Below are 9,151 nucleotides of genomic sequence, written 5' to 3'. Positions count from 1 at the left end.
GCACCTCCCAACTCCATTCGTCCCAGACCGCAACTCAAAAAGATCACAATTTCCGCTCTCCTCGCCTAAGAAAATAGTTCATGCACAATTTGAGTTAGAGTTCAGACAAAACTTCTGTACAATATATGTCCACAATCAGCAACGCTTCTTTCAGTCTCCATGTCTCATCCTCGATATGCCACTTTTCCATTTTATCCCAGACGGAAATCATAAAACTTTAAAAACATCGCTTAGTCTTTATTCTTTAGTCTTCTGCCCTTCCGGAAGAGAGAAACAACACCCTCCGCCTTGTAGCCACGTGTCTCGCTGTTTGTCTTCTCCTTCTCCTTGCCTCTCCCCAGATCCGGATGAATCAGGAAGTCCCGCCTTCAGGGTCTCGTAGTAAAATTTTCGGGCTTCACAGACGGAGTTAATGCGGTGTTTTTGGTTGCCAAATGTAACTGTAATACCAGCTGGGACTTCCCATTTGTATGGAATCTGAGAGTTTCTGAGTTCTTCGGTTAAGAAAGCGTACTGTCTTCTTGTTCTTAATATTTGAAATGGTATCTCTTTAAAAACAATCAAGTCCTCCCCATCAATTATAAACCTCTTTCCGTAAAGCCTCTGTGTTATCTCATTTCTAGATTCCCTTGTAGTAAAGTATATTATTATGTCCCTCGGAAGCTGTCGCTGTTTTGCTACCCAGGAATTCTGGCGGTAAATTCTTTGAATCTGCCAATCAAAGTTAAGTCCCGGACTTCCCACCAAGCGACTGAAAGCCTCAAAGAATGTCTGTTTCAAATTCTCCTGTTGGTTTTCACGCAGTCCTCTAACTCGTATAGCAAAGGCAGTCTTATCATAATTTATCATGACAAGTTCTTTTTGAGCAGTTTCAATTTGCTGTTCTAACGTTTGAATTTTTGATATCAGATTAAGGTTAGTTTCTTCCAAAAGTTCCAATTTGTCTTCCGTTTCAGCAATATAATCTGTCATGACTGTCATTACTCCGATCATATCCTGCTTTGCCTGAGCAATTTTAGCATCAAATTGATCACATAAATCCGATATCAGTTGATTAATCTCCTGTCTGAAATCATTAAGCGTTTGGAGAAGGAATTCTTGTGTTAGCAAATCTCCCGTGGAGGGTGTAGGAGACAAGGGTAGCGACTTCATAGCAATTTTTGGAGATATGTTATTAAGGAAGCGCTTCTGTTTAGGTTTGGGAGCCATTCCAGAATAAAAATAAAAGACAAGCAATCAAGCGAGCCAAAAATCAAAGTCTGTGCTCCCCTCAGTTAATCTTTTAGCAATTAGTACGGAGAAGCCTTCAGGAGGGTAGGGTCAACTAGCTACGTCAGATCAAACACAAAAGCTACGAGATCGCCATCTTGTGACGCAGCTAAAAAAGAAAGGGAGCCTTTTGCGAAATTGAAGCTGGTATTTTAAATAGTAATAGAAGAAATTCCTCGGGAATGGTCCCCGCCCGGATTGGCTTTTAAATAGCTTAGCTTTGTCCTGGGGGGGAGGCAATCTGCCTAGGCTGCAAAAAAGGCAGCGCGGAAAACTGGCCGGAGTAAAGGCTCAGCTAATGTTGAACCTCTTCTCCATTCACAGCAAAAAGAAAAGCTATGAATTACAAAGAGATCCTAACGACTGACCTCCTCTCTGCCCCTTTCTGCCAGAAAGGGGAGATATCTATAGATCTTATGAGATATACGAACCAGAGTCCTGGCAGGAGCTTTATTGAGCTCCCGACGGCGGCAGCTCCTCCCCTCGAAGCCCCAAATGGTAGTTTCCTCTTGTCTGGATGTGTTCACGGAAGCTCGGCAATCATCTGACTGAGATACTTTTATCTGCATTCATGCACTGAACTGGGATTGTGTTTAATGACCCAAGGGGTTTAATGCTGGCTACGGTGTTCTGTGCAACAATCTGAGTCTTGTTGGATTGTCATGAAGTTAGGGATTGTCCAATTTGAGTGGCAATGGCTTTCCACAGAAGTGGGCTTCAAAACTTTCAGCAATGGGTTCTCTGCCCGGTTGATGGGTGGGCGTGGTCATGGTGGGCGTGGCCTAGTCGGCCTCCTGCACCACGGCGGGGGGGGGGCATTTCCGCCTTGCCCAGGCTCCAGAGACTTTCCTCAAGTATCTGGGAGGGTGAAAAATGCCTCCCCACCAAAGGTGGGTTCCTACTAGTTAGGACCGGTTCAGCCGAGTAGGTAGTAACTCAGTCTGCCATGCCCCCGAACCGGTTCTTTCGGAAGAAACATTTTTTTACTACTGTGCATGCACGTGTAGTGCGCATCAAGCGTGCATACACACGAAGTGCGTCCCTGAGCGAACCGGCAGTAGCAGAAGCTGGAACTCATCCCTGCTCCCCACACAGGCCTTGCACTTACCTCGCACCCAAAACAGACTGCGTGGAGGTTCCTGGGAGGGGCGGGGTAAGGTGGGAAGAGCCAGCCAGAGGTGGGATTTGAAGGTTCTCTGAACTGGCCATAATGTTAGCTACGGTTTCTCCCGAACCTGTGCAAACCCGTAGCAGCCCGCCCTTGGCTTTCCACCATTTCAGGCTGATTTTTGACTTAGCAATGGCAGAGACGGAACAGGGGACCCCCTTTGTGGAAAAATGTCATGCTTTCCTTTGCCAATTGAGAACAGCATTCTTCTGGTGGAGTTCCATCATTTTCCTTTTGCTCCCCAACCTGTGCTTTATACCATCAGCTGTTCAACCCCATGGACTTAACGTCTTGATAAAGTCTAGCTGGGGAGATCTATCAGAGAGTGGTAAATGCAGTGGAGTTGCTATTAGGCAGGGATAGCAATAACAGAAGCACTTGGATTTATATACCACTTCACAGTGCTTCACAGCCCTCTCTAAGCAGTTTACTGAATCAGCATATTGCCCCCAACAATTTGGGTCCTCATTTTACCAACCACTGTAGGATTGAAGGCTGAGTCAACCTTGAGCCTGTCAGGATCGAACTGCTGAAGTGCTGGCAGAATTAGCCTGCAATACTGCATTCTAACCACTGTGGGGACCATCGGAGGGCCTTATGAGAGCCCATTGTATCCAGAAACCTTGGGAGAGACCCCTAGAAGTCTTCCAAAAGTAACCGTCAAATTGTAATTTGCATGAGATAAGAAATATGATAATAAAAACTACAAAATAGATGAGCTGGATTACAATTTCCTTCAACCTGAGCAAGAATTTGGATGAAGCCGACCTCTCCTCCCGCTTCTATGCTGGGGGTCCTGTTTAAAGATGGCACCCTGACACGCATCTGGATGAAAATTTTGAGGAAGACTATGGTCTATTCTTGTGACATAAAACAGGTAGGTTTGAATCTTGGTTTCCTTGCTGATGATTCTTTTTGCTCATCTACCCTGTTTCCCTGAAAATAAGACCTCCCTGGATAATAAGCCCAATTGGGCTTTTGGGTGCATGTGCTAAAATAAACCCTACCCCAAAAATATGGCAACACAGCATCAGCCGTGAGGTGACCACGCTTGCTGCCTCCTGCACCTCAAAAATAATATGACCTTCCCAAAAATAAGGCCAAGCGCTTATTTTGGGGGGCAAAAGAAAATAAGATCCTGCCTTATTTTCAGGGAAACACAGTAGAAACTGTTGATTTCTGGCAGGGGTGCCTTTTCTAGCAAGGGATTGCTATTGCTCAAACCTTCCCTGGTTGCGTTAGGGCCTGAAGCACTGGCCGTGATAGAGACACTCAAAAGCTAACAGTTAGAAAGGAAAGGGGAGGGGGGAAAACAATTTTAACAGGGTGAGTGGGAGGCTCAGATGGCCTCAGTACTGAATTTACACACTTGTCGGAAGAGTGTGTCATCCTTTCTCTCATCCTTTAAAACTGATGCAAATATAGAAAACAATGTTGCTAGGTTCCCCGGTCTCCTTTACTAGGAGAAGCCATTTTGGCTGCGCTGCACGACCCTGGCCTTTGCTGCACAGAAGATGGTGGGTGAGTGTCGGAGGAAGCAGCAGCCAGTTGGAGGTCAAGTGGGTGATTCAGTCTGAGACACGGGTGGGGAGGAGAAGGGCACCATTTGGGACTCGATACTTCTCTGAAGGGGGACGCAGTGGCTAAGGCGCTGAGCTTGTCGATCAGAAACGCCAGCAGTTCAGTGGTTCGAATCCCCAGCACTGTGTAATGGAGTGAGCTCCTGTTACTCGCTCCAGCTTTTGCCAACCTAGCAGTTCGAAAACATGTAAAAATGCAAGTAGAAAAATAGGAACCAGCTTTGGTGGGATGGTAACAGCGTTCCGTGTGCCTTCGGCATTTAGTCATGCCAGCCACTTGACCACTGAGATGTCTTCAGATAGCGCTGCCTCTTTGGCTTTGAAACAGAGATGAGTACCACCCCCTAGTATCGGGAACAAGTAGCACATATGTGTGAGGCAGTGGTGAGGTACCGTTCTGGTACAGTGCTCCAGAGGGTCCACCCGCCCGCCCGACCACACTCCTTACCTGTATTTGAGCTGATCGGGGCTTCGCTCCGCTGAGCAGCTGGAGCGTTGCAGAGGCATCATGGAGTGTCACGGGCGTTAAGTACGCATGTGTGCACTGTGTGCACACTGCACACATGCATGTGGTGGAAGCCAGGCCACATTGCACTGTACCAGTTGCAACGGGTTCCGGAACCCACAACTGGTGTGCGGGGAACTTTTACCTTTACCTTTACTTCTCTGAAGAGCAAAAAGTGTAAAAGCTTCACCTGAGTAGGAAAGGTGCATTTGAAATAGGCCATGATTAACCAGGTATGGATCGGATCATAGGCTCATCTTCTACTGGAAAACTTGCAGGATTGCTCAAAAAGCCCGGCTGTGTTTTGCTACTAGGCCAATGTTCCTGAACCTCATCCACTTTAAGATGCGTGAACTTCAACTCCCAGAACTGTTGTAAATCAAAGACTACATGTAAAGCAAGAAAAGTAAACTTCTTTCTCACAATTACTCCAGGGGATCTGGTATTCTAACATGGAGATATTGTATTTGCAGATGCAACAATCCTACATCGCTGAGTTCTCAGATACAAATTTTCCACAGCACCTGAGGTATCTGAAGTAGGTTACAATGCAATGCAATGCAATGCAATGCAATGCAATGCAATGCAATGCAATGCAATGCAATGCAATGCAATGCAATACAATACAATACAATACAATACAATAGCAGAGTTGGAAGCGACCTTGGAGGTCTCCTAGTCCAACCCCCTACCTAGGCAGGAAACCCTATACCGTTTTAGACAAATGGCTATCCAACATCTTCTTAAAGACTTTCAGTGTTGGGTCATTTACAACTTCTGGAGGCAACTTCTGTTCCACTGATTAATTGTTCTAACTGTCAGGAAATGACTCCTCAGTTCTAAGTTGCTTCTCTCCTTGATTAGTTTCCACACATTGCTTCTTGTCCCGCCCTCAGGTGTCTTGGAGAATAGTTTGACTCCCTCTTCTTTGTGGCAACCCCTGAGATATTGGAACACTGCTATCATGTCTGCAGTGCTCTCCATTCTGCTGTGGTCCTTCCCAACGTTCTTCAAGTTCTGAGGAGAGAATAAAGAGCTGGTTTTCTGCAACCTGGTGTCCTCCAGATGGGTTAGAAATAGAATTTCCATTGCCATGGAAGTTGGCATAGGGTTTGGGATTCAGGGTGCTGTAATCTTGGTAGTCCTCGAAAGGCTGTTTGAAAGATTCCACACAGTTAATTAAACCGTGTAGAGCACAGGAAGTTCCTTCAAAATGAGTCAGCAAATGCTAGGATGCAGACAAGGAGGCAGAAAATGGATTACATTTGAATGAACTCCAGACACCACTTGGCCAAAAATCCGCAAGGAGTGTTTTTCTCTTTAATTTTTCCACTCTCTCATTTCTAGTAGGTTTTTAAAAAAATCTTCTTTGGTGGGCAGGATGAGGTAGGGAGTTGAGGATGGCATAGGGACTGTTTGTATTTCAAAATCTTCTGAAAAGGCGCACTTTGTTGTTAACAGCCTTTCCTGACTTTTAAGTCCTGGGAGACTACATCTCCCAGAAAGCCGAAACAGCACCATTGGTGACTGGGAATTCTGGGAGCTGAAGCACGGGTGAAATGCTACCGGTTCGGGCCAGTTTGCCCATAACTGGTAGTAAACAAAATGCTAAACAAAAAGGTTTTTAAAAGTTCTGGCGATCACACAGCACAGCTGATTGTTGCCCACTTGCTTGTTGGAACTTTTTAAAAACTTTTTTTTAGCATTTTTTACTACCGGTTCGGGCGAATAGGTAGTAGAAAATGCTTTAAAAAGTAAACAAACAAGTTCCGACGATCGCGCAGCACAGTTGATTGTCACGCAGCTGATCATCGGAACTTTTCAAAAATCTTTTTAAAGCCTTTTTTTTTAATTACTGGTTTGAGCGAAAATGCTTTAAAAGTTTTAAAAAGTTCCAACGATCAGCGGTGTGACAATCAGCTGTGCTGCAAGATTTATATTATCTAGAAAGCAGGAAACCCTGCTTTCTAGCTAATGTAAATCCCGCGGCACAGCTGTTCCCACCCCTCGCTGTTCCACTTACCTTTGCAGATTCAGAAAAGGCTTCTTAGCGCCTGTAGTGTACATTTGCACAAAACATGTGTTTGGCGCATATGCGTGTGAAGTGCGCATACGCACACAAAGCTAACCGGTAGAAGACTTCAGAGCATTTCACCCCTGAGCTGGAATCTCAAAAGCACCAGGTTACATGATGTAGCTTCCCAGCATGGGTTGCACATTAGGCATTTAGAAACAAAAGGAAAAATTGCCATATGAAACATGTCCACATGGCTGGGTATCCAGCTACTCAGCATGGGACACCCACCTCCAACTGTTCACATCCCTGAGTGCTGTAATTAGGTTGCTGGTTCCTCTACTATGATCAACTCTTCAGTTCCTGACTGAGGCTGATTTCTGTCTTGCACATTTTTCTTTGTGATAAATTTGTCCCGTAGTGTTTATGTTGCTAGGATTTGCAGTGGGAGGGCAAGAAGAATTGTTAGCGGGCAGGGAGATCTGAAGGAACAATTTGAGGAAGGGGGAAAAAATGAGGGGCTCGCATATGAGGTCAGTTTAGGTTTCTGACTTCAAAGTGGAGATTTTTGGATGCTGTGGGAATGCTAATCTTCCAACGGTTCAGAAGAAAAATGACATTTCATGTTTGTTTCACAGATCAGAGTCCAAATCTTCTGAACTGAGATTGCCAGATGTTGTAGGATGAACTCCTCTCTGATAGACTGCAACTCTCAGTTTTCCACCCAATCTGTGAGACTTTGGTCACTGGTTTAGAAAGCTCGAAGTGTTGGGATCAGATAGCAGCTGATTTATGTTATATTCATTATCCAATCCCCCAGTTATCACTTAGTCAGATCAGAGAATTGAAAAAGAAAGCTCTCCTAAAATAGCAAAAGCAACAGCAATTAGACTTACAGTATATACTGCTTCACGGTGTTTTACAGCACTCTCTAAATGGTTTACAGAGTCATCGTAAGGTAAAAGTTCCCCTCGTACATATGTGCTAGTCATTCCCGACTCTAGGGGGCGGTGCTCATCTCCGTTTCAAATCTGAAGAGCCAGCGCTGTCCAAAGACGTCTCTGTGGTCATGTGGCTAGCATGACTAAATGCTGAAGGAGCTGTTACCTTCCCACCAAAGGTGGTTCCTATTTTTTCTACTTGCATTTTTACATGGTTTTGAACTGCTACATTGGCAGAAACTGGGACAAGTAACGGGAGCTCACTCAGTTACACTGCGCTAGGGATTTGAACCATCGAACTGCCAACCTTTCTGATTGACAAGTTCAGCATCCTGAGCCACTGCATCCCATGATGAGTCGGCATATTGCGCCCAATAATCTGGGTCCTCATTTTACCGACCTCAGAAGGATGGAAGGAGTCAGCATTTAGCCCGTCCAGTTCGAACAGTTGGCAGTTAGCAGAGTTAGCCTGCAATACTACATTCTAACCACCGTAATACCATAACTCTTAAAAAATTGTCCATAGCTGGATGTAAAGAGTATCCCCCCAACACCAGTATTATCCTCCTGGGATCCTAACATCTTCATGTCCAGATATCCCATCCAATGAAACAAGGCAGGCAGTTATCAGAGAAAAAGCATTTTCTATATGTCCTCACATATAAAACATGCTCTCCCAAAAATATTCAACTGTTATTTCTATGATGAGCTCAACCCTAGATGCAGCTTTATTTTATTTTCTTGTGTATTTCAATAACCATTTTGGTATTTTAGAACTTGGGCATTTTGCTCCTACTTTATTGTTGTTTTATACAGCATCTATTGCAGCTGTTACTGTTGTTTCTGTTTTTCGTGTTTCCGTGGCAATTTGTGCAGACGGTTAAAACTGTTTTTGTGTTCTTGATTGCAGGTAGCCCGCAATTCATTTAAGGACCATTTGAAGTTACAACAGCATTGAAAAAAAATTACCTTTCTTCACACCAATGAAGACTAGTCTTCACACTTACAGCTTAACAACCACCACAGCATTCACTTGGTCACACGATTAAAATTTGAGCACTTGGCAGCTGGCATGTATTGATGACAATTATAGCATCCTGGACTCTTGTCACCACCATTTGTGACCTTCCAAGCCAGCTTCCTATAAGCAAAGTCAGGGGAGGAAACTGGATTGGCATAACAGCCACATGATTAAATAAAGAACGGTTGCTGGAACTGGGTACGTCTAGTCTGATGAAAAGAAGGACTAGGGGAAACATGATAGCAGTGTTCCAATATCTCAGGAACACTGAGATAAAGAAGAGGGAGCCAAGCTATTCTCCAAAGCACCTGAGTGTAGAACAAGAAGCAATGGGTGGAAACTAATCAAGGAGAGAAGCAACTTAGAACTGAGGAAAAATTTCCTGACAGTTAGAACAATTAATCAGTGGAACAGAAGTTGCCTCCAGAAGTTGTGAATGCCCCAACACTGGAAGTCTTTAAGAAGATGTTGGATAGCCATTTGTCTGAAACAGTATAGGGTTCCTGCCTAGGCAGGGGGTTGGACTAGAAGACCTCCAAGGTAGCTTCCAACTCTGCTATTTTGTTCTGTTCTGTTCCCTTCCCTTCCCTTCCCTTAACCATGACGAAAAAAAGGCTGTAAAATCTAGCCTGAGTTACTTAACAACTACCCTG

The sequence above is a fragment of the Thamnophis elegans genome, chromosome 4, assembly GCF_009769535.1.
Source record: "Thamnophis elegans isolate rThaEle1 chromosome 4, rThaEle1.pri, whole genome shotgun sequence".
NCBI classification, from domain to species: domain Eukaryota; kingdom Metazoa; phylum Chordata; class Lepidosauria; order Squamata; family Colubridae; genus Thamnophis; species Thamnophis elegans.
This window is presented reverse-complemented; position numbering follows the sequence as displayed.